Source organism: Protopterus annectens, chromosome 8.part0, assembly GCF_019279795.1.
Source record: "Protopterus annectens isolate FY-2018-M chromosome 8.part0, PAN1.0, whole genome shotgun sequence".
Taxonomy (NCBI): Eukaryota; Metazoa; Chordata; order Ceratodontiformes; family Protopteridae; genus Protopterus; species Protopterus annectens.
The window spans coordinates 520,917,970-520,942,743 of NC_056741.1; the positions used below are offsets into that span (position 1 = coordinate 520,917,970).

At 37.3% G+C, this 24,774-nt stretch overlaps 1 protein-coding gene across 2 annotated transcripts in view; it reads right to left on the reverse strand.

Annotated features, from left to right (window-relative positions):
- The window catches only part of LOC122808904, a 1,046,088-nt gene that overhangs the window by 171,735 nt on the left and 849,579 nt on the right, over positions 1 to 24,774 (reverse strand). The window lies entirely within an intron of this gene.

Consider the following 24,774-nt stretch of genomic DNA (forward strand, 5'->3'; position numbering starts at 1 on the left):
AACTGAGTATTCCAAGATGGCACTCTAAGAGACATGCCTGTTCCATCAATCTGCAACAGACTGGGGCAAGCTTCAATGTACATGTATCTGGTACCAAAACTGTTATGAAAGTTTTTTCCTGTTTCTTTGCTACTATGACCAGTTGCAGAATGTAGAAGGTATGGTAAACAGAACTCGACATGCAGCTGGTGCCAGTTTTGAGTGGTTTCAAGAGAGCAGTGTGTTTCCCTGTGATCAAGCACTGCAACATTCAACACAACACTAATGAAAGCTGTTGTTCACCAACAACCTTAAATTGTAATTATACCTTTGGAACAAAACTTAGTCATGATTAGAAACATATCTTCCCTGTTAACTGCCCCTTCTACCCAGAAAGAAACATGCTGTGACTACCACTAGTACAGTCATGGTTTTCCAGTCACAAACAAGGAAGATGGAGACAGTTATATCTTATAAATTCAGTGTTTGAGCTCACTGATCAGTGACTGTTATAGTCCTAGTTTCATAGGAGGTATATACTGGACTAACAACAAGGGGCTTTGTAAGCATGCATGGTCATGCATCCCAAATGTAGCCAACATATTTTTGTGTCCTAAATGTTATTTTATGGGATATATGTATGCTAGGGCATGAGTGGTCAACAATTACAGTCTTCCTCTGTCCATCAGAGACATAGGTGCCAGACCAGGGGTGAAGTTCTGACTTCTCATTCACTGATCAAGGTTATGCCTGAATAGGGTCAGGGAATAACTCTGCTCCACAAGGATGGGAAGTCTGTTCCAGAGAAGGGGTATTCTGTGGGAGAGATATGCCTGTCCCCACAGCATGTCCAATTTATGTTACAAACAAGGCTTAACTCCCTGGATCAGGTATTACTTACGCTATCTGTTTTATGGATATGTAAGAGGTCCATTAGAGTAGGATCCAAGGATGCCTTGTATGTCAGACATAGATTGCTGCTCACTAGTCTGTGGATAATGTATGGGTTTGAGGCAATCTGCAGAGGATATGTTGTTAAAGCCTTAGATTACTTTTGTGAAGAACCTATGTGGATATTTCTATTGTAGCATGCACCTAGTCTGGTATATACACTAAAGGGGACACTGTACTAATTTAACTGTCTGATGAGGACCAAATACAGTGAAAAGATGACTTCATTGGATCTAGATGCTTTTAAGTTGCGCAACTAGAATTACTTCTTTACTGTCTTACACACGTTGGTTGAAAGCTAGGCTAATGTCTACATTTACCCCAAATCCTTGACTACTGGGTCAACTTTTAAGGGCTATCAATGAGGTAGTTTCCTGGGTAGCCAACTTCCCAGAGGACACTATTATATGTTTCTTGGCATTGAATTTTAAACCATGGCTCTGGCACTAGTCATTTCTCTGTGTCAACCCTTCATGGAGGATATTAGTGTCTTAGGGAAATTCTAAAACAGCTCCCAGTTTTCAATCATCTGTAAACTCGGTCACCCAAATGCTCTTGGTGTTGGCCTTGACTTCCAAAAAGTAGATGCTGAAAAGGAGCATACCCAGCACAGAGTTCTGAGGGCCTCCAATAGTGCTTGGCTTTTTTGTGTAGGTGGATTCTCCTGTCCTAACTTCCTGGGTCCTGTCAGTGAGTCAGCTGCTATCCAGCAGATAACATAAGGGTTTATACCTAATTTAGTGAACTTGTCTACAATGCCTGAGTGGTGTATTGTGTTGGATGCCTAGATCAGGTCAAGGTAGGTAGTATGCATCATTTTGCCCGCATCTATTGCTTTGTTGACCATCTTTAAGATGTCCACAAGGATGAATAGGAATTACTTGCCCTTGACAAAACCAAACTGAGTTGGATCCAGTGTCTCATGGCTTTCTATGTCATCATTTAACGCATCTGTGATTATTATTTCCATGGCTTTACATATGAGACTAGTACATTTTATGGGTTGATAGTTTCCCATGTACAAGGATGGTCTGCCTTTGTGCCAAGGGATAACAGTAGCATTCCTCCATTCATTCAGCATCAAGCCTGTTTGGAGGCCTACAATTAAATAGTGATTATAAAGGGCCTGGTAAGTCATGCTTCATGCTATTAAGGAAGCATCCTGGGATATTATAAGGTCCAATAAATGCAGATTTTTTTGGCCTTGAAGAGTGCTTTAAGGACCTGTTCCCTAGTGATAACTGGTGGAGTAATGGTTAGTGGGTTTTTTTTGAGTGATGCCTGGGATGAGAGTGAGGTAAAACTGGAAATTAATTTATCAGCCATTAGATTTCCTGTATCCTCTGGCACAGTATAAGTGATTCCATTTACAATTAGTTCAGCACACCATTGTGTATTTTCTTTGAGGTTACAGACATAGCTGAAGAATGCCTTATTATTGTCCTTAACCTGGGAGACTACTTTTACTTCAAACTCAGCTATGGTGGACTTAATTGGTCCACTGAGCTGCTTATTTAGTTTGATGAGGAAGTTCTCACTTTGCTGGACATTGCACTTCCTGTTTTTGGACATGATTTTCTTTCTTCTGTTGTACAACCTACTAATGCTGGGATTCTACCAGGATGGCTTGTGTTTGGGTTTGTCCTGTACTTCCTTCCGTAGGTACCACAGCCACTATGCAGCAGTATACATGATTGTAAAGAGTTTTTGTAAATATCTCCTTAAAGGCAGCAGTGTTCTCTGGATTTGGTGGAAGCTTTAAATTGTGCTAAGGTGTCACTTACAAGTAAGACATTTGCCTTTGAATAATTTCTAAACCTTCAAGGGGTAGCAGGAGTCACAAGCTTTATTTTTATTTCGAAGGAGACAGCCTTATAGTCTGATCTGACCATTGAAGATGTACCATATGGGAGGAGGGGGATGCAACATCCCCCCATATTGGTGAAGACTAGTTCAAGGATATTTGCATCCCTAATGGGTGTTCAGACTAGCTGATCCAGTTAATTTATTTTGACAAAATCCAGGAATCTTTGGTCTGCAAGTCAGGCATTATACATCATTCTCAATTTATAGTATGGTAGTTGAAGTCACCCAGGAGTTTGATGTTAGGCTCAATGGTACATTACTCCAGTTCATTTACGTGAGTGGTGTGGGTTTCCTGGGTCAAACAGGGGGACCTATAGTGTTGAGTTGTGTATGGAGAAACCCAAGTGTGTCATATTGCTTGGCCAGCCTTGAGGTGTATTTACTTTTGATATAAATTGAGACACCTCCACCATTTGTCCCTTTCTGTTCAATATTTGATCTAAAAGTGCAAAAGGCATTATAATCTGCACTAAGGAGATGCTCTCCATGGCTTTAAACCATATTTCAGCAACAATACAGACATCTATGTTTTCCTGGGTGAAAAGAGCTTGCAGGGAATGTTTTCTTGTTGTTGTTGTTTAGACTCCTGGAATTAAGCAATGTCATCTTTAGATTATCCTGAGTTGGTTTAGTTATGTTGGGTGGTTTATCAGGTTGGTAATTCCTAAAAAAGGCACTATGTGGGTGGACAAGGTTTTAGCTGATATTCAAAAGCCTAAAAGAGACAGATGCAGACCACCCCAGTGAAGTGGCCTGGTTTATCAACCATATCCCCCAGGCTGACAAATAATTTACCCCCCTTTGAATGACATAAAAAAAAGCCAGTTATTGAATTTAATTATCTTTTGTTCACATTGTAGAATCATCCTTGGAGAAGGTAGAATGCTCTTCAATGCTAGACACATACAGACCTGGGGCACATAGTCCAAGAGCCCTCTCATATCTCTCTTCAAAAATTCGAGGAAGGTATATTTCAGGTCATTTATACCAATGTGGACTATGTCTGAGTCATACTGGTACTTGTGGTTCATAGACTTAAGAACTTGTATCATCTGATGGATCCTGGCTCTTGATAGGCAACTGATCATAACTCTCACCTTGCTTGAACTGGCAAGTGGGACATCAGTATGCCTTACAACAGAGTCTCCTATGATCAAGATATTGGATTGTGAGGTTCTCTGTCCTATGGGCTCAGGCACTGAGGCACAGTGAGATATGACTGATTGTGCCATGGTGGGTATTGCTGAAATACTGAAGTTTCATAAGACATTTATTGTGGTTTATGCATCTGGGTGGCCATTGAGGTTTGGATAGCTGACTATTCAAGGCCTCAGCATATTTTGGTGTATGTGTTTGCCATGTTATGTGTGGCAGGCATTGTGGGCTGTTATTTGCTTCTGACAACCTGTCTGGTAATTGCTGTTGTTCCATAAGAGCATTGCTTCCAAAAACAGTATACAAGTGTATCTTTCATTTCTGTATCAGATCACTTGAGAACTAGATGGCTGTCAGTAAACATTAGACAAGTTTTATATTTTCTATGGATGCCCATTTCTACCAAGATGTCTTCAGAGACTGAAGGGTAATGCATATTCATGGTTTGCAGTATCTATGTGATAGGAATTAGTGCGAGTGGTAACAAGGGGATATTTAGTGCTATGAACATAGCCAAAGGTACTTTGTTCTATACTCTTCTTGTGTGTAACCACTGTACAGGAAAAGTAAAGGAGATTATAACTGGTTTTATTTGGATTCTAGTTGTGTAAGAAATACAATCTTAATATACTCTCAATATAATCCAGTCCTAAATTCAAGATTTAAGAGTCTAAGGGTAGGGCATTTCTAATTTAAATCTTTCAGTGCTAAGTAAAATGAACAGATAAGATGACCTGGGAGAAGCTTTCAAAGCTCAACTTACAGTAGGTATGGAGAAGTCCAAAAACACCAAGTTTAAAATGCAGGGCAAGGAATGAGAGGATGTTTGGAAAAAAATCCCTAGCACAGAATCAAATACTGCTTGTAGTTATTGCAGGCCTCAAGTCTTATCAGTGTATGAAAAAACAAGTAAAACATGAAGCTTAAGTAATTACATGACTCATCATTATCATCATCATCTTTCGGCTGTTCCCGTTAGGGGTCGCCACAGCGGATCTTCTGTTTCCATTTCTTCCTGTCCTCTGCATCATGCTCTTTCACACCAACCGCTTGCATGTCCTCTCTCACCACATCCATAAACCTTAGCTTAGGCCTTCCTCTTTTCCTCTTACCTGGCATCTCCATCCTTAGCATCCTTTTCCCAATATACCCAGCATCCCTCCTCAGCACATGTCCAAACCAATGCAATCTCGCCTCTCTTGCTTTGTCTCCAAACTGTCCAACCTGAGCTGACCCTCTAATATACTGATTCCTAATCTTATGATTAATAAGTAATTACATGACTATAGCTCACAGAACAAAATCACTAGACCAAACAGACTTCTCAAGGCAGAAAACAAAATGCAACAGGAATAGGTAAATACAGACAGCAAATCTGTCAGATTAAGCAATTACAGTTATTCCCATGCAGGGTAATTACTCATTTGATAGCAGTTTGCTATACAGGTTGAGTTTATATTAGATAGCTGTCATAGAAGAAACCAAGGTGAAATCTATCCTGAAGCAGTTGCTAACCTGGGCTGATCTCACTCACACTTACTGTGACAATACTGGTGCATTTTTGCAACCATGTAACAACATTTATCTCTAACTTAATACTGACCACTGTTGCTAACAGAAGTCTAGACCTGAATACTGTATATAATATATAGAGAGCAGTAAAACTTATACATTTTGGCCATCTTGTAAACCAAATCTCATGCCGTCGAGTATCATACTATGAAATATAGGGATCATTTTTAGAAATCAAGACACGGAAGGAGATCACATTATACTATGAACAGTTTGCAAGGCACTAAAAATGGCTAATCAATTGCTAGTTTAGTTCTGTTTGGCTTAGAGCCTAGTCTTCATGAGGTAGGTTGTGGCTATTGATAGATTTTGGCATATAAGTATGAGGCCAGCTCACTGGGACATCATGGGAGCTTTCTACAAAATGTTTAATTCATTGACTTGTTCCTCACTGGCATTGCAAGCCAGCAATGAGACTGGTTCACTAAGTACAGTGCAAGAACTGTTAGGACATAAGAACAGGAATACCAAATGTGCAGTGTTATGTATGCTGCATTCTGCTCAAGTATTTCTTCAACACATTAAAATTTGGTTTTACAGGCAGCAAGATTTTCAATCAGCGCTATAAATCATGGATAACAACTGCACAGCAGTATCTAGTCTACCAGCAGGTAGATATTAGACAGCAGGATGTAGATATATTACCAACAAAGTAAATAAAGCTGCAAATAGTTGAAAATATAACCATAAAAATAGGCTTACTATCCTTATCAGACCTGCGTGTTGACATTTTTACTGCCCAGAGAAGTAGACTGCAACTACTGAGGCTTTTTGACCACTTATTGTTCTATAATCTTGCTTGATTTTCCAATTCTTTTACAAATGAGAGGCCTTAATTATGCCATTGTTGCAAGCTTATTGGATTGTTGGTTTGGCAGATATTTCCTGATCAGCAGCATTCACTTCCTGGAATAATCTGCAGTTTTTTCCCCTTGTTCACTATGATTAAGTTTGATCCTACTTCCCACCTACTTTTATCTTCTTGAGAGAATTTGGGAAGAGTTCTCTCTTATGTCAATTTGCACTGGCTTCACTGCATTAATTTTCTGTCATGCATGTTTTCTATGATTTAACTGATTTCTCTGCTGCAGGTTTCCTTTGATTATTTTCTTAAAGGTTTTTCTTATGGGACTACCCACCCTTAGGGAATGAAATACTTTGTTACGTGGTCCTACTCTTTTATTCCCTCAAACATTATGCAAATATGATGGCCAGGGATGGAAATATTTTGAACAACTATATTTCCATCAGCTTTTTATGTGCACTCATACAATGGTCATTGTCCTTCATTAATCATTTCTTTGGGTCCTACTATTTTGCTGTACTTACATTTCAGGAGTGCAGCAGGTATTTCTGTGTTTCTGTGTTTCTGTCTCTTTGCTGGAGGCTTGACCTATGTGGACTCTTTTTGTGGTTATCTATGAATCTGTGTGTTGACTTTTTGACTGCCAGGGGAAATTGTGTTGAACTCTATGTATATATGTATATATATATATATATATATATATATATATATATATATATATATATATTATCTATATTTTCCATGTTTAGGCTTTAAGCACTTGTGGGTACATTTCTGAGTTTTATTGAAAGGCAAGTCAAGTGAAGCAAGTGCCGTAGAAGCTTACAAGAATGAAGATTATACAGAAATTCTACAGATAAAGGTAGAAAATGAAAACAAAGTAATACACTGAAAGCTGAGAATTTCATCTAATCTGTAAAGTGATTTCAAATCTATAACAGAATGTTCTATGCAGAGCAGAAGCAGTTATGCGAAATATGAGAAGTTAAGCAACACCCACACACACACACACACACACACACACACATGCACACACCAAACACAGATACATGACAGACAGAAACTAATCTTTAACGTGTCTCTGGTTTCACACTGCAGGGGACCTTGTTTACTCTGCCTGGTTAATAAGTATTTTCTGCAGAATGTAGCTGTGGAGCTCTGAGGAGGTTACATTAAAAACTGCACAGCACTTTCACCAACCCCTGGGGGGTAATGAATGATGTATAACTGAGCAAGTAAGAGTCCACTTGGTTGAGTTTTTTTTTCTTCTTCACACTTTGCATAAACAAAGAAGGTTGATAGCAACTTGGAAATCTGAGCAAGACAACAAGCTACTTATGGGTTTATAGATTTTTGGAGCTTTAAGATAGTAAGCAGTCATTTTGTAATTATATTATAGCAGTCTCAGTATATTTTCTGACATAAGCAAATGAACTGCTTTCAGTGTAAACATCACACTGTGGTAAGTGGTAAATACTGCTACCTTACAGTGGTTCATTGCCCAGCTTGGTTCCCTGTTAGATCTCTCCTATGTGGAGTTTGAATATCTTTTCTATGGCCACAAGAGGTTTTGTTAAGGGCTCCATTTTCTTGCCATGCCTCAAAGATCTACAATTAAGTGCATTGATTGTTTGTGTGTGTGTGTGTGTGTGTGTGTGTGTGTGTGTGTGTGTGTGTGTGTGTGTGTGTGTGTGTGTGTGTGTGTGTGTGTGTGTGTGTGTGTGTGTGCGCGTGCGTGTGTGTGTGTGTGTGTGTGCGTGTGTGTGTGTGTGTTGTGCATGTATGCGTGTGCATGTGTGCACGGATGCACAAGTGTGCCCGTGTGTGTGTGTGTGTGTGTGTGTGTGTGTGTGTGTGTGTGTGTGTGTGTGTGTGTGTGTGTCCATGTGTCCTGCAATGGAATGGCACCACATCCAAAACTCACTTCTACATATAGTCATTGCTGGCCAGAACAGCTTCTAAGACCCATAAACCTTTTTCTGGATAAAGTGGGTAATAAGGATGGGTGCATGGCTGACTCAATGGAAAGGCAGATGCTTTCAGTATATGGAAAACATTGTATTGCCCTACAAAGAATGTGCAATTTCTCTTACAGTGCACATACAGCAGCAGATGCATTGTTACTTTTTATACCACTAACAAAGTATGTAAAGACAGGTAAAATACATTCAAAGCACAGTACACTGTGCAACCCTGCTGTCATGATGGGCTGATGTACTACCACACATAAGATCACAGTCTTAAATGTTCACATAAAGGTTATATGGAAAAGAGCTATTCTTGAATAGAAAACAATATGGGTATCACTGTTTTAAAATAATGCCTTATCTGTCCTTTAGACAAATGACTGAAGGTCTGAATTACATCATGTTGCTATCAACCAATGAAAATATACCAGATCTTTGTGGTAGACTAGCGTAAGAAGTGACAATTATTGAAGAAGTTGATCTGATTGGTAATGTTGCGGATAGCTGAACATTAGATCTAATAAATGAATATCTGCAGCTGACCAGACCCTAAATTTTACACAGCCACATCAGTATCCATGTCTTAACAGAAAGCAATCATAAAAATAAAATTGTACATATTTTGTAGACTTCTGCCCCTATAATTATCTCATTTCTCTATCTGCAATGCTTTATAAAACCAGATGTATTTTTATCCCTCTAGGCACCATGTAGTAAATGACAAGCTCAGCTGTATAGTAGATTTTTATTTATAACTTAGTCTTCAGTAATTTGACAGACATATAGTAGAGACTGACTTTGTTAAGACATCACCAAAAGACTATAAAGTTAGTCCAGTTCTAAAAGGTGAGCATGGAAATCTTTTAATGACGTGTATGCACATGGATTTTTAAGAGTGAGTCATAAAATGTCATATTACATTAACAGTTTAAGCACAGATACACAAAGTATCAGAATACCATGTATGCACATATGGGAACATCACAATCTAAACCATGAGATTCCCCTCTCCACTTGGTGTCTTCAGTGACAACATTGGACTCATGTATGTGAAAAAAACTGCACACTCAGTAAATGAAGTTAGGGTTGTTATAATGAAATATATTCTTAGTTTTGTAATAAAAATCTTATTTCATATGGGACATTTATAGTACAGAAGGAAAGATAAATTAATTTTGCCTTATATTGGTTCCAATACTAGAGATATCTGGTAAGTCAATAATAGAAGATTTAAGCTAATAATTATTTTAACCAAAATATAAGCAACCCAAAGAATATTACAAGTTATAAAAGAAAGAACAAAGATCCAAAAAGCAGACCAGTCAGCTAAAGTTAACATTTGTTTAGGTACTACCTTATATTAGTTAAAAAGCAGAATTCTGACTTGTTTTTACACTTAGATTGTGAGGCATATGCATTAACATAGTGTTGCTCATCTCGTAGTCTTGCCTTGGATATTGTGATGACCATGCCCTGACCCAGTAATCAATGAGCCTCAATCCTCACCACTAAGACCATGGAGGGCATGTCATATAAGAGGAAAGGATAACAAATACACACAGTAAAGTACAATTTCCCTTACGTGCACACAGAGATCACAGTCAGTCTGAGGCTGGTTGCTCCCTTGCTCTCCAGGTCCCCATTAAGACTCCCCACTGGCACAGCTATCTCAACCTAGCTGGCAAGCTAAGCTCCAGTACCCACTCTGTCCCACCAGTGCTTCGTGTCCCTACCCAGGTAGCTGACACACCACACACACTTTGAGATAAGTATTTATACAACTTCACAGACAATCCTGGGAAAGACTGATACAGATTCTCCAGCTGTGCTCCTTTACCCAGACTATACGGCAGTAATTTCTGCCACCACCAGCTAATACTTATCAGCTACCCAAAGGCCCTTAAAAGGGTGTCCAATTATTACTGTGCAATATTATTACCTAATTGGTAATGTGACTAATCAGTCTAAGGCTTATTGGAAGGGCTTATTACAGGATTCCTTATAAGCATGCAATGTACTCTAGAGCTTACTTATCTCTACACAAACCAGCCGCAGGTAAAAAGTTTCAAAATATTTAATAATAAATAATTAAAAACACAATACAATACTGCTACACCACAGTGATATCTAAGAGTTCAGAGATCATACAGAAGCTTAAAATAATACAGTAGGAAAATTCTGATATAACAGAAAAACACTCAGTCTAACTTTCTTCTAAGTTCCTAGCTATTACTACAAGAAAACATACTTCTAAGATAACAAAGTTACGGATGAAAAAAATACGAACAGCACAGTTCAACCTCCACAAAGCATAAACGCCTTTCCAGTCACACTTTCATTTTCCTTAAATTAGTAAGCCGCTTTTCTACCTCTCTCTTTCTCATCATCAGACTACTTCTAAGATACTACTTACATAAGACAACAGGCAGAGTGCTGATAAGTTGGATATCAAGATCAAAATGCTTACAGTCTCTCTCTGAACAATAGTTTTTAAACTCGCTAACAAACATCTTTGCTAGGCCCTCCCAGATTACATCATTTTGACACTTAGGTTTTTCCAGTATACACATTACATCATTTTGACACTTAATCTGGAGTTCCCAGGCAAAAAGGCTACATTATTTAGCAGTCTAACACCTGCTCAGGAAACTACAACAATAAAAGACATTTCACATCTACACTCTAGCAATTATTCCTTAAGTTAAGACAATAGAAAGAATGTGTTCAGCCAGCCACTTTGGCACCACTATCTAGATCAAAAGGGTATACAAGAAATAATTTTAACTTCAAAAGAACAGATGTGAAATGCTTGGCTTAGGTTTCCTTACAGCAGATGGCAATGTTGCTACAATCTTGAAGTTCACATTTCAAGTGTTTTCTTTCATTTAATGCTGTATTTTACATCTATATTTACAAATGATAGAATTATGTATCAAATTCTATTTGACTAGGCTGGCAGCCTTTGCCCATCTTCCCCCAATCTTCACAGTTATAATAGACAAGTCTTCGTGGGTTCTGTTCAATCAGCTTTATTATATGCAAACACATTATGGTTATATCTATTAACTTCAACTTAGGTAACTTATATACAATCTAACTACATTCATTCTCACATGTTATTAACTTCAACTTAGGTAACTTATATACAAACTAATTACATTCATTCTCACATGCTTACTCTCTGGCTGCAATTGCAAAATGGCGCTAGGTACAACATGTTCCTGCTATTTATACATGCATGTAGATCACTTGCTATGCTTCTTAAGCACACACAACACACTGTGCTCTACATCCTCCCTCTTTTTAGAATATGTAATGCACAGGATATCAGTTAACATGCAAATAATACAAATAGCTTTTTTGTCATGCATTATACAAAACTGTGTATGTATATACAGTTATGTCTAAGTCACTGTGTATCTCACACCCTGTCTGAATGTGCAATCAGATCATATGATGTAAAACTGAGATTCAGGCTTAGCAACTAGAGCTGTCTCTTTTGAATGCCCAATCTTCCGAATATCAGGAACATTCTCACGACTGGAATCAGATGGTACGACAATGTTCTGGAACTGCAACAATGTCTGTATCACTCTGAGATCTAGAGTCTACATGCTGCAATAACAATTCTGGTACAGGGAGGAGATGCCTGTGATTCCTTCTGTACACCACACCCTCAGATTTTACAAATTAGGACCTCGGCTCTGTACATATACCTGTTACCTGACCAATCCGGTTGAAACCTTTCGCTATTTGTATCCTCACTGCCTCTCCTTCTTTCAATGGACATAGAAATCTGATCGATTTGTCATAATTGGACTTCTGGATAGAATGTTTCTTGAACAATTAGGCACTTTTGGTTCTATTGTTTTTAGCTTTAGGCCTCAATAAACTGGAACTAATAGACAAAGTTGGTCTGGTTTGTCTGGATAGAAGTCTCTGAGCAGGCAAGCCAAGTATATCATCATGGAGTATGTTTCTGAGATTAAGTAGATTCAAAAAGGCATTGGTATTGTGGGTCTATATTATAAACATGAAAGCTCATAATAGCGAATACATCTAAATCGACACATAAAGGTCGATGTACAAAAACAGCGAAATACGTAATCGGCAAAAATGAAAACGTTGAACATATTTACTTGGCCAGCAGGGCAATCGTGGGGATGAGGAAATATATATTTTTCCCTACTGTAGTGCAGTCTCAGAGTTGTTATATTTAAGTAGGGGTGTGTGGGGGGCACAGGGGGTTAATTTAATTTTGTTTAGTTAGTTTGAGCTTACCTGCATGGCACTGTTGGTTGATGAAATACGTTTGGCATTTTCATTTTTGTCAATTATGTATTTCATTCTTTTGTACATCGACCTTTATGTGTCATTGTAGATGTATTTGCTGTTTAGCGCTTTCGTGTTTATAATATAGACCTGGTATTGTTATGCTCTGACCTTTCAAGTAATTTCTTTGCACTTTGCACTGCACATTCAACTAGTCCATTTGACTGTGGATATTCTGGATTACTAGTAACATCTACAAAGTCCCATTCTCTTGCAAATGTCTGAACTGACTAGTAAATTGAGAAACATTGTCAGAAATAACTTTGTGTGGACTACCATGGACTGAGAAATGATGTTTCAGCTTGGTAATAACAGTAATGGATGTTAGATTAGGTAGTAAGTCAATCTCAAACCAGTTTGAATAAAAGTCTGCCAATACTAAGTAATGCTGATTGTTCCACTCAAAGATATCAGTGGCTACTGTTGACCAAGGTAGTTCAGGAACTTGACTTAGCTGAAGTGGTTCTCTTTGCAAATACGGTATATACTATTGCATACTGAACAAGAAGAAAGTACTTTATCAATGTCTTTCACTAGTGAAGGCCAAAAAACTAGTTCTCTTGCTCTTCTTTTGGTAGAGTTGGAACCTGGGTGACCCCGATGCAAAATCTGGATGTATTCATGTTGTAAGGAAGCAGGAACAACAATCTTAGGACCTTTGAAAATAATGCCATCTTCCATCAACGGGTTTATATTAGAACATCAAAGTTTCAAAACTTCGAATGTTCTAATATTGAACCCTATTCTGCAAAAGCTGAAAACATTGAACATACAGAACAGCAAATTTTTTCCAAGGGAAAAAATTGCTGTACCAGAACACATACACACAACACAAGCATACCAAACAAACTGCAATCCACACACATACACCTAAAATCTTACACCTAACCCTACACTAAACTATACACACACCACTAACTATCCACTTACCTTAACCCAAACCCTAACCCTAAGGTCCGTCACTATCACACACTCACCTCACCCGTGCCCTAACCCTAACTCGCCTACCCCACCCTAACCCTCATGTCTACACAACCGCACACTTACCTGACCCATGCCCTAACCCTAACTCACCTAACCCACCCTAACCCTCACGTCCACACAATCACACACACACATACCTAACCCTAACTTACCTAACCCGTTCTAACCCTCATGTCCACACAATCGCACACATACCTAACCCACACTCTAACCCTAACTAACCTAACCCACACTCAGTCGCGCACTTACCTAAACCCGACACGTAACTTTCCACCACAGCGCAGAAAATACCGAAGCAACAGAAACGGACAACCACATTCTTTCCCTAGGAAAAAATTTGGTTTTCTGTTGCTTCGATATTTTTAGCTTTCGCTGAATAGGGTTCGATAATAGAATATTCGAAGTTTTGAAACTTCAATGTTCTAATATAGACCCTCCATCAACATCTCATCTCTGTAAGGAAAATAGGTTTGCATTTCAGGTGGTTCACTAGATTGCTTTGATGGCCATACAACATTAACCTAGTGGTTGAGCTTTTGCAAAATTGGATCCGTCTTTATATGATCTCTCATCTCAAGTCTAGTGGTAGAAAAATTATGCACTGCCATTATGTCAAAGTTACAATTCTCTGTATCAAGTTGTTCTTTGTATTTCTGGGCAATCTAGATAAGGTATCAGCCAGATAAAGAAGACTGCCTTTTGTATAGACCATTCTGAAGTTGTACTTTTGCAATTTGAGCATCGTTCTTCTTAATCTCGCTGGAGAGGAATGCATAGACTTCTTTAGAATAGTAACTAGAGATTGGTGATCAGTTTCAATTTGAATAACTTGACCATAGTTATATTCATCAAACTTTGAACATGCAAATACTATTTCCAAAAGTTCTTTCTCAATTTCAGCATACTGCATCTCAGTTTGGGTAAGTGTTCTGGATACATAGGCTACTGGTCTTCCTTCTTGAAGAATAACTGCACCAAGACCAAATTCTGAAGCATCATAGGAAAGAGTAACTGGTTTATTGACATCATAGTATCTTAATGTATGTGGGGTGGCAATTTTCTGCTTAAGGTTTTCAAAAGCCTTCTGGTGCTGTTGCAACCAAGACCATGTAAAATGTTTGAGCATTAGCTCTCTTAAAGGTTCTGTCCCCTCACTGAAATCTGGTATAAACTTACCTAGATAGTTGGCCATGTCAAGGAAATGTTGTAGAGCTTGAATATTATCTGGTACTCACATCTCAGGAATAGCTGCTTGCTTAGACGGGTCTGGTCTTAAGCCAGTGCTGGTAAATAAATGACCTACATATGTAACTTCTGGTAGTCTCAATTTGCACTTTAGAGGATTGAGCTATAAATTCACTTCTCATGCTCTGTCTAGAACTCTCTTAAGATTTATGTCATGCTCTGCTTCACTATTACCTTCAGCCAACAAATTATCTACTATTATGGCGCAATGATAACCTGAAAAAATTTGCTCCATTGCACGCTGGAAGACTTCACTTGCAGAATTTATTCCAAATGGCATCCTCAAGAATCTACATCTGCCAAACAGGGTACCAAAAGTGGACAGTAATGAGGATTTGTCATCAAGCATCACTTGCCAAAATGAATGAACTTTTTGCATCCTAGACAGAAAAAACAGTGGCATTTGGTATTAGGGTTGCGACCTCTTCAACTGTACACATTGGATGATGTGGTCTCTTTAATGCTTTGTCCATATCTCTTGGGTCAATACATATTCTGATTTCATCTGAGCCTTTCTTGTGGGCTGCTTCCATGGATGACACCCATTCAGTTGGTTATATAACTGGACAAATTGCACCTTGCTGCACCATTTTATCCAACTGAGCTTTGACTTTATCTTGCATAGCTATTGGAACTTTTCTCACTGGTCTGATTACTGGATTGACCTCTGGATCTAACTTCATAGAATACACAACTGGAAGTTTGCCCAACCTGTCATCGAAAATATCTGCATACTCTGAGAAAATGGCTTCAGAAAAATTGCAACTAGGATATGTGCTTACATGATGAACTTCTTTGGTAAAAGAAAGCATATTCATCCTTAAACTGTCTCTGAGACCCAATAATGACTGCACAGGTCTTTGAAGTACATAGAATAACAAGTTGTAACAGTTCTTAGTGAAATAACATGAAAGTACTACTGAGCCTTTGGTGTGAATTTCTTCACCTCCATAGCAACAAGTTTTGCACAACTAGCCACACTGAGTTGCTCATTAGTTCTCACCTTAGCAAATGTGTCTGCTGATATAACATTACCCTTTGAACCAGTGTCTACTTTGAGCTTGGTGGATATATCATTGATCTGGATAGTATAGTATAAAACATTTCGTTCTTTGCCAGTAAATTCACTGCATCGACCCTTTCATCAATTGCTGATACACCATTTACACAGAAAGTGGACTGCTGCAACTCCACTTTTTCAGTTTGCTTTTTTGAGTGACCTCTCTTTGTAACTGTGTGAGGCTTACTTGATTTGCAAAACTTTTGAACATGGTTCCATTTTTTACACTTGTGGCATTGCTGACCAAATGCTAAGCATTTTTCTCTTTTAGACTCATGATTGGCACCACAATTGCGACAGTTAACAATAAAGCTGGATTTGGGTTTAGCTGACTCATGATTGTACTTCACTAAGCATGTTCCTTTCTAACTTGCTGAAAAACTATGTAGTTTCCCCTGATGAGCTAGCAGGGGCTATGGCTGCCACGTGCTTAGGTCTACCTCTGCTTGCCACATGTTGTATGCTATCTACATTTTGTTCTGAAGACCACTGAAATCATGCTTCTATCACTTGCAAGTATATTTGTGTGTCTTTATGTAATTTCATGGATTTGACAAATCTCAGTGGCTTTACTCAATGTTAAATCACTGTCACAAAGCAAAATCTTTCTCACAGCAACGCTGTTAATACCACACACAAGCCTGTCCTTTATTAACTCATCTTTTAAGTCACTAAACTGACATGTTTTAACTTTATTTCTCAGATCATTAATATAATTTGCAAAAGTTTCCCCCCCGATTCTGATCTCTTGTGTAAAACAAATGCCTCTCTAATGTAATATCCATCTGGAGGTTGCACATTTCTCTGAATTTGCACTTCAAACACTCAGGGTCTTCCCTTGATTCAGCCTGTACAATAATATGGTGATTTTCACCTTCTCCCTCATATACTGCGGGTGTATGCACAAATGAATGCTTACTTTCAATGGCCTCTGACCCAGCTAGGTTTGACAAAATGAATGCCCTGGTGACTGTATCTTTGTCAGAATAAGCTGCTCGTATATAACTATCGTACTCTTGCTCAAATATTCTCCAATTCCCTGCAATATTCTTATCAAATACAAGTGGTGAGGCCTTTCAAAATCCGTCTGCCATATTAACACATATCAGTGAAGGATTTTGCAAATATGCATGGATACACACACATACACGTATGCCAGAAATTTATGACAATATTTATAACTTTGCTCAATGGCACAACAAGCCTCTGAGTAACTGAGTTTTGTGAAATAACTGACTTTTGCGAAATAACTGAATTTTGTGAAATAACTTTCTCGGGCACTTTGACACTCTCGAAATTGTTGTACAGCAAAAGTCATTTATCATTTTAAGAAACATTTCAAATAACTGAACTGTGAAAATAAACTGGGCAAAAGAAGTTCTAAGTGTGAAACATCTCAAAGTAATTGCACTTTGCCAATAAACAGTACATGGCACACTGAAACTTCCCAGAATGGTGGTACTTTGCTATATAATTCTTTATAGTGCAACAGTAATGGTGGTACTTTGTGAACAGGCACACTCAGCACAAGACACTTTTTGAAATGGCTGTACTTTGTACTTTATGAAATACTTGCACTTTGCACACAGATAAACTTCGTAATACATGCACAACAATAAGCACACACTGTAAGCACTTTTACACACTTTGAGATACTTCAAATAACTCTAGTTATGCCCTTGATACAATACAAAGTCATAATTATGCTAAAACACAGCACTTTGCTAAAAAGCATGCAGTCACCTTGCTTTATTTATGCTTAATGTGCCCTTTTTTACCCTTGTTATATTCAATTTGCTCATGTAATTTCTTTTCATGCCCATTGTACTTTTTGTGTGCCTGTTTTATTCTTCTTTTGGTGCTTGTGTTGTTTTCATTTTTATTCTAAACATGCCTGTTTTGCTTCAAACACATTTGTTTTGCTTTACACATATTTGTTTTGCTTTAAACATACTTGTTTTGCTTTAGTATCTTAATCTCAAACATTCTGCTTAATTAATGAACCTTTTGTGCCTCTTGTTTGTTTAATAATGTGGTTAGTGCCCTTGTAATGTTCCGTTTTATCTTTTTTATAAAGTAAACTATCCGTGCAAGTTTTCATTACCTTTGGTTCTTTTCTAACTCTTTCTCTTGTTCTTTTCTCTTAGTTTACCTTCACTGTTACCTCTGCATCTTGTGGCTCTGAATATCAGTTTCTGGAATCCTGGTTCTGACACCATGTTGCTCATATCGTTGTCTTGTCTTGGATGTAATAGACAAGTCTTCATGCGTTCTGTTCAAGCAGCTTTATTATATACAAAAGCATTATGGTTATAGCTATTAACTTCAACTTAGGTAACTTATATGCAAACTAACTACATTCATTCTTCCATGCTTACTCTCTCGCTGCACTTTCAAAATAGCACTAGGTACAATACTTGCCCGCTATTTATACATACATGTATATCACTTGGTATGCTTCTTAAAGACACATCACAATGTGCTGTACACATAGAAACACCACTGGGGATGTGTGAGGCATCAAGGAAATGGCACTTGCCTTCACATTGCATCTTATAGTGCATCCTGTCAGATAGTGATATGTCACAATTAAGCTGTCTACAACATTGTACTGCATAATTAGGCACTGGACAAAAAGAATACCAAGTGTACTGATATTGGTATTGCAATACATTGTTATAGTCAGGTCATCAGGAGTATGAAAATGAAGACTGATTAAAATCTTATATGAGATATCAATCAACAGCAAGAACCTGATTCAAATCTTTTATATATACCTTTTTATAGATATTTTCTATTTAAAAATTTTTAGACTTTGAATTAGTAGTAACAGGAAATGGCATTTTCATTACTGTGATGCTCTGCCAGTTTAAAATTTTAACAGGAAATGACATCTTTTCAAGCCATTGTTCCACGGAAGTTTGATATACTTGATTAAAATCTTAGTTTTAAAACAAAATTAGAAATAGCACACCAAAACATATTTATCCCCAATATGCAAAAGTCTGGGAATTGCATGTTTCCTTATACTGACTGAAAGGAAACTGTTAGATTTGTTATAATAAATGAAAGGGCAGTTATTAGACTGCTTTTGTAATATCCGAACAAGTTATTGCCTGAGGGTTAAAGGTGGGGTATTCATTGCAGTTAGATTTACATTTTAGGGTTAGGTTACATTTAGGGTTTTTTCCATCTTTGCTCCTATGTTTTTAATATTTTGGTGCATAAGGTTGTTTTTTCACTTAGGTGGCTTCATCAGAGCTGTGTTAGTGCTATGTACATGTGGCTAAATGACTCAGTTTCTCATGTCAAATTTAACACATCCTGGCAAGAGTAATTTTACCCAGCTGGTCAAGTACAAAGTAATGTGGACATTTTTTTAATTTATCCTAATTAATGTGTCTCAAGATAAAGTACCAGCAGTAAGACTTAATATAGACACTGTAAAATATTTTGATAATTCAAGTAGGACAAATTAGCTCGAGGTATTACAGAAGTTTGTTTTCTTGAATTCTTGCAGTCAAAGTTAAAATTCAATATCCATGTTTTTTTATTCTTACGTTAAAAAAAGAATATGGATTTCAAACATATTTTCAGTGAAAAATGCACAAGTAAGGTTGTCTGCTCTGTCCAACACTGTTTGTGTTGTTCATGGGCTCTTGGCAACTTTAAGAGACACTGGAGGAAATTGCATTAGAATGTATCCTCTGAAGATGATATTATTTTATTGTTAAGTAGGTTCGTAGGTTCACAGGTAAGTACTAGGATAGCTGCCCTTACTGGCCACTTTAAACCTAGCCAGTTTCCCTTTTTGTGCTTGAATTAACCTATCCCATTTGGTTAGAGAGTGGTCTTACCCATTCCATGGATAATAGTTATATATTACCCCTAATGAGAATAACTGGGATCATACCACAGGTAATTTGAGGGGAGCAATGCATGGGATAAAACATTTATGAGCTGCTTCTTACCATTAGTACTACAGGGGACAGTCCTCAGATAAATTTCTGTTTACCATCCATAGATCCAAGTTGCACTTGGATATGGGCAGGGATGAACTTTATTTTATGTCGATTGGACATAATTCTAAAACATGTCTGGAATTCAAACAGTAAAGGTGTTTGAAAATTTCTTGAGTATCTTGAATCTATTCACTAACAAATATTAATAAACCTAAGGACAAATGACATTGGGTATTGATTTAAGCTCTTTCCTGATTACTAATCATCTCTTTCAATGAACATATGAAACTGTCATTTTGCTTGTGGTTATACATGGCATTTTGAGGGTTCCAGATAACCTGTTTTTGATCAGATAGATGAATCCTGAATACACATTTGGAAGAATATACCTGTGTCTTTTAGAAAAGATTAACAAAGTAATTCAGGGTTTCAGGATATAAGGACAATTGCACTTGAACTACAGATATTATTGGTACAATCCTTAGAGGCTCATTCTGTCATGCAAACTCCAACTTTGTACTAAGAAGTAATACTAATATACTTTAAGAAAATAATTAACATCATTTCATCAATACTAGCTACAATATTCTCCATAAAAGCATCATAGATGTTTCTGTTAAGCAACAAATGCAAATAAATTAATCAGTGACAGTCCAAAGACTTTATATATTGGCCGCATATTTTCTGGTATTGCAGTCATGAGCATGGTTCAGTGTTATCGATAAATATCAGATATAACAAGATTGCAAATGGTATCCAGTTGAACTTCCTCTTTTATCATTTGCTTATATTTATGTATTTATGTATCAAAATGCTTCAAATCCTCAGCCATTCATAGCTACTTTAATTGATTACTGGTCGTGCAGCCAAAATGGTGATCCAGGGAGGTCTAGGTTCATGTATATTTAAAGCATTCATTTATTTAGTGCTGTGCTGCTGGACTTCTGCCAGGGTCTTTGAACCCGAAGTGTCAAATTAATATATATGTTCACCTGAGCTCTGCTTCATGGAGTATATCCATGCATTCTCTCCTTCCCTGTCCTTGGTAAGTTAGTATATGGCACTTTCGAAGGAGAGGAAAGGCATACTTTCAAACAGTAAACTTGACATTCTGGTAGAGTTGTTATTTGAAAACAGCTAGAGTACTGTGGGAAGCTCAGAACAGAGAATACCCAGGGATGGACTTAACGCTTCAAAAGTACAATATGATGATCATGCTAATACAGATGGGCACATGATGAGTTGTAAAGTGTACATTTACTTTATGTGTGTGCATTAACCTCATTACATATGATAATATAGCTGTAGCTGTGATTTGCATGCCTACTTTGAATATATTAAGCTCCACTGCTGCCCATGCTGTGTCTAATATGGACATCTCCAGTTTAGCCAGCGTCAGATGGCTCTGCTCACAGATAATGCATGATCTGCCACAGCTCCAAGAGTTACAAATAGTTCCATGTTGTACAGTGTTTCTTATCTTAGCAAATCATCCCAATACCCATATTTGTAAATAGGGGCCGAGGTTGCAGCAAGCTGTTTTAACAGTGAAACCTGATTCACTGTCAACATTACAAAGTTGAACCAAATTATTCAGAACACACTTGCACAAGCATTGCTTGATATTTTAATCTAACATTCTGATTTACTATTTGCATTAGCCTACCTTATAATACATAGGCACAAATATTTTCAGATCCAGATAGAAAGATAATTTTGCAGAATCATTGCAAAAAAATCAAATTTCAGGAAATAGATTTTTTGATGTTATTGCATTTACAATAAATGGCTTCTATTAGTTCACAGTTCATCCCTCTAAAATGAAGTTATGTCACTGGTCAGACAGAGTGAGACAGTTTGAATTACCAAGACCTTTTTGGTATATAGCTCAATAATTTTATATGGAGATTTTAACTGTAAATTTTAAGGGAAAAATTTCAATTGTGATATTAAAAAGAATATAAGTTGCAGATTAGCAGGGAGGACCTACACAGAGAATTCACTTTTGTTTGTGGCACATGGGGTAGCTAGAAAAGAACAACAAATCTCAGGCTGTTTATTTTTTGTATGTTAATTATGGTTTCCATTATCTTGTGACTATGAAAGTCTGGATACCAATGTCCTGACTGAACATCCCCATAATACACATTATCAGAAGAACAAAATTGTATGTAAAGATAGATGAAGGCTTATATTTCCATCTTATGGCTACCGGCTACAAATCATATTATGGTGAGATGCAATGAATGGGATATTGGTAAAAGGGAAATAGGCTTTGGGAAAAAAGGACGAGGAAGAAAGAAAAACAGCTTTTTCTGTTGATCTGAGTTATGGAATTAAGTTCTGCTGTGGGAGTATACATGGGGGGGGGGGGATTTCCTCCTATAATCCTGCTAAAAGACTTGCCAACCATCTTTCTGTAAATTAAGCACAAAATGTCTTTCTCAATGCCTGTCTTCAACTGTCATACACTAAGTGAAGTTAAAGCTGCCACCACTGGTGTCTTCATTGATCAGTATCTTGTCCACAATACAAAACAATTGGTATAAGAGTATATCAACATGCTTTACTTTGCTTGTGAGTTTGTGTGTTAGGATGTACATAAATTAAACAGATCTTTCAGTAGCACTCATCTGCTTCAAATACTGATCAAATCAAACAGATGCCATCTTAAAACATCATAAAAAGATAGGAATTGTATAACATCTGAGGAGTTTACCGAAATCTTCCATACATTTAAAGTTGCCATTAGTCTACATATGAATGCTAAGTTGTGTAGTAAGTTTTGAAATAACTTCTGGTCCTATAGTACTATCTTCATTTAGTAGCATCTCTTTATCCATCTGTTTCACAGACAGATTTTTATCCCTCCATCCAGAGCTGAGAGTCTCAGGTAATAGAAGGGTGCTGCTACACAGAGATGAACAATAGTACAGACTCATACAATGCATTGCTTCCATTAAAATTGCTTCCTGTCAAACAGACCCAGACAGCCAAACCTACAAACGTCAGTGCAACCTTTAATTTCTATTAATAACCAAAATAGCATCTACAGTACAAAACAACAAAACTTGCCTCAATTACAAACTTGTTTTTCCTGCTTTATATATATATATATATATATATATATATATTTACATATTGTATTTTAATCAGCAATAACAGGCTTGACTCATAATTCATTTAAGTACACAATAAAGGGACAGTTTGTAAAGCACAGTGAAAGTCTCCCATAGTGCTAGAAATAGAAGGAAGCTTTTAACTGCGTTTTAGAATATAACCTTATGTAATACACTTCAAGCTGTCAAATGCTAAAAATGGCATTTGCAAGGATGAGAGTGTAATTATATTTGTTCTGTGATAACATCCAAATAAATGGCGCAATCTTTGCAAAGTTAGAAGCAGCAGACTGGTAGCCAGTTACTCTCAAAGTCAGAAAGAAAAGAAGCAACTGCCTAAATCCATAACCAGTCTATAAAAATGCAAAACTGTGCAGTGAAAAAGTGATATGGTATTCTGAATACAACTCATAAACCTTCTGTGCAAACAAATCCAACAGAAAAAATAAAAATAAGGCAGAGTGAGATAGTTTGAATTGCCAAGACCTTTTGTCTATATGGAATGATAATTTTAAGGGTAGACTTTAACTATAAAATTTTAGGAGGAGACTTTAACTGTGATATTAAAAAGATACGTCTCAATCCACTAAGCTGTGATACTTCAAAGTGGTTTAGATAGAATGCAGGCTAAACAATTGTTTGAGGGATATTGCATTTAAGTATATGTGCAGATAAGGGGATATAACATGAATGTTTCTTTATTTCTCTAATGCCAATGACTGGGATTGATGGGATTAGTTGAAAAGACAGGTATATTTAAATTTCAATGATCCTACCCATTAGTTTTCACTCACACCTACTGTAAACATAGCTCGTAACTGTTCTCACTTGGCTTAGAGCAATCTTATTAGAAATATCGTGCTTAAAAGAGACCTTGACTAAGATTCCTAAAAAGGGATTGCAGAGGTAGGCAAGGCTTGTATGTGAAGGTGCTCCTGCATGGAGTGAGGAATCCTCATTATACATTAGTTTCCAGGGGGTTGTGCTTCGCAGCACTCTGTCCTTCTCTGCTCTGCTATGATAACCAGGAGTGATGGAACAGAACAAGTGGGGCTGGGTTATGTGGATCCACTGGCAGCTGGTCTCTTCAAATCAAGGTGGGGCTGCAGGAGACAGCTGAATGGGTGAGGCCAATGGGAACAGGTGTGGTCAACCAGAAAAGGGCAGAGCTATACTCAAAACCACAAAAACTGGGACTTTAATTAACTATGCTGCCCTGGGTGCCAAAGCATCATTATGACAGTCCAATAAAGACAAAATGAAGTGGAGAAGAAAAAAAAATATTTCAATGCATTGGTTACATGACAACTTACTTAATATTTAGATGGAAACAAAAAGGTTGTGAAGCATGAAAAAATAAATTGCGTTTTAAATACATTAATGGAATACCAGTCACAATCAAGTATAAAAAAAACAAACAGCATTCAACTCAAACCACTTTTCTTTGCACTGCAGTTCTAATTATAATTTATATTCAGCTTTATAAAAGTACCAAGTAACATGCTGAAAGTAGCAATCTCTGTGATACCCCCACTTGTAAAAATGTTTTTTATCTAGAAAAGACCTGCTGCCTGACAACAACTATCAACTTGTTTCATGGGGAAAACATGATCAAAGTAAAAAATTAATAGCAAACAAGAAACAAGCTCAATATAAATTGCTTAAAGGAATACTGCACAAGTTATGGACCACTCATGATAAATTGGCATTCTGTTTAGTTTATGAGTAAAGCCTGCAAAGATAACTGCAAGTCTCCAACAAATGTAATGAGCTTCAA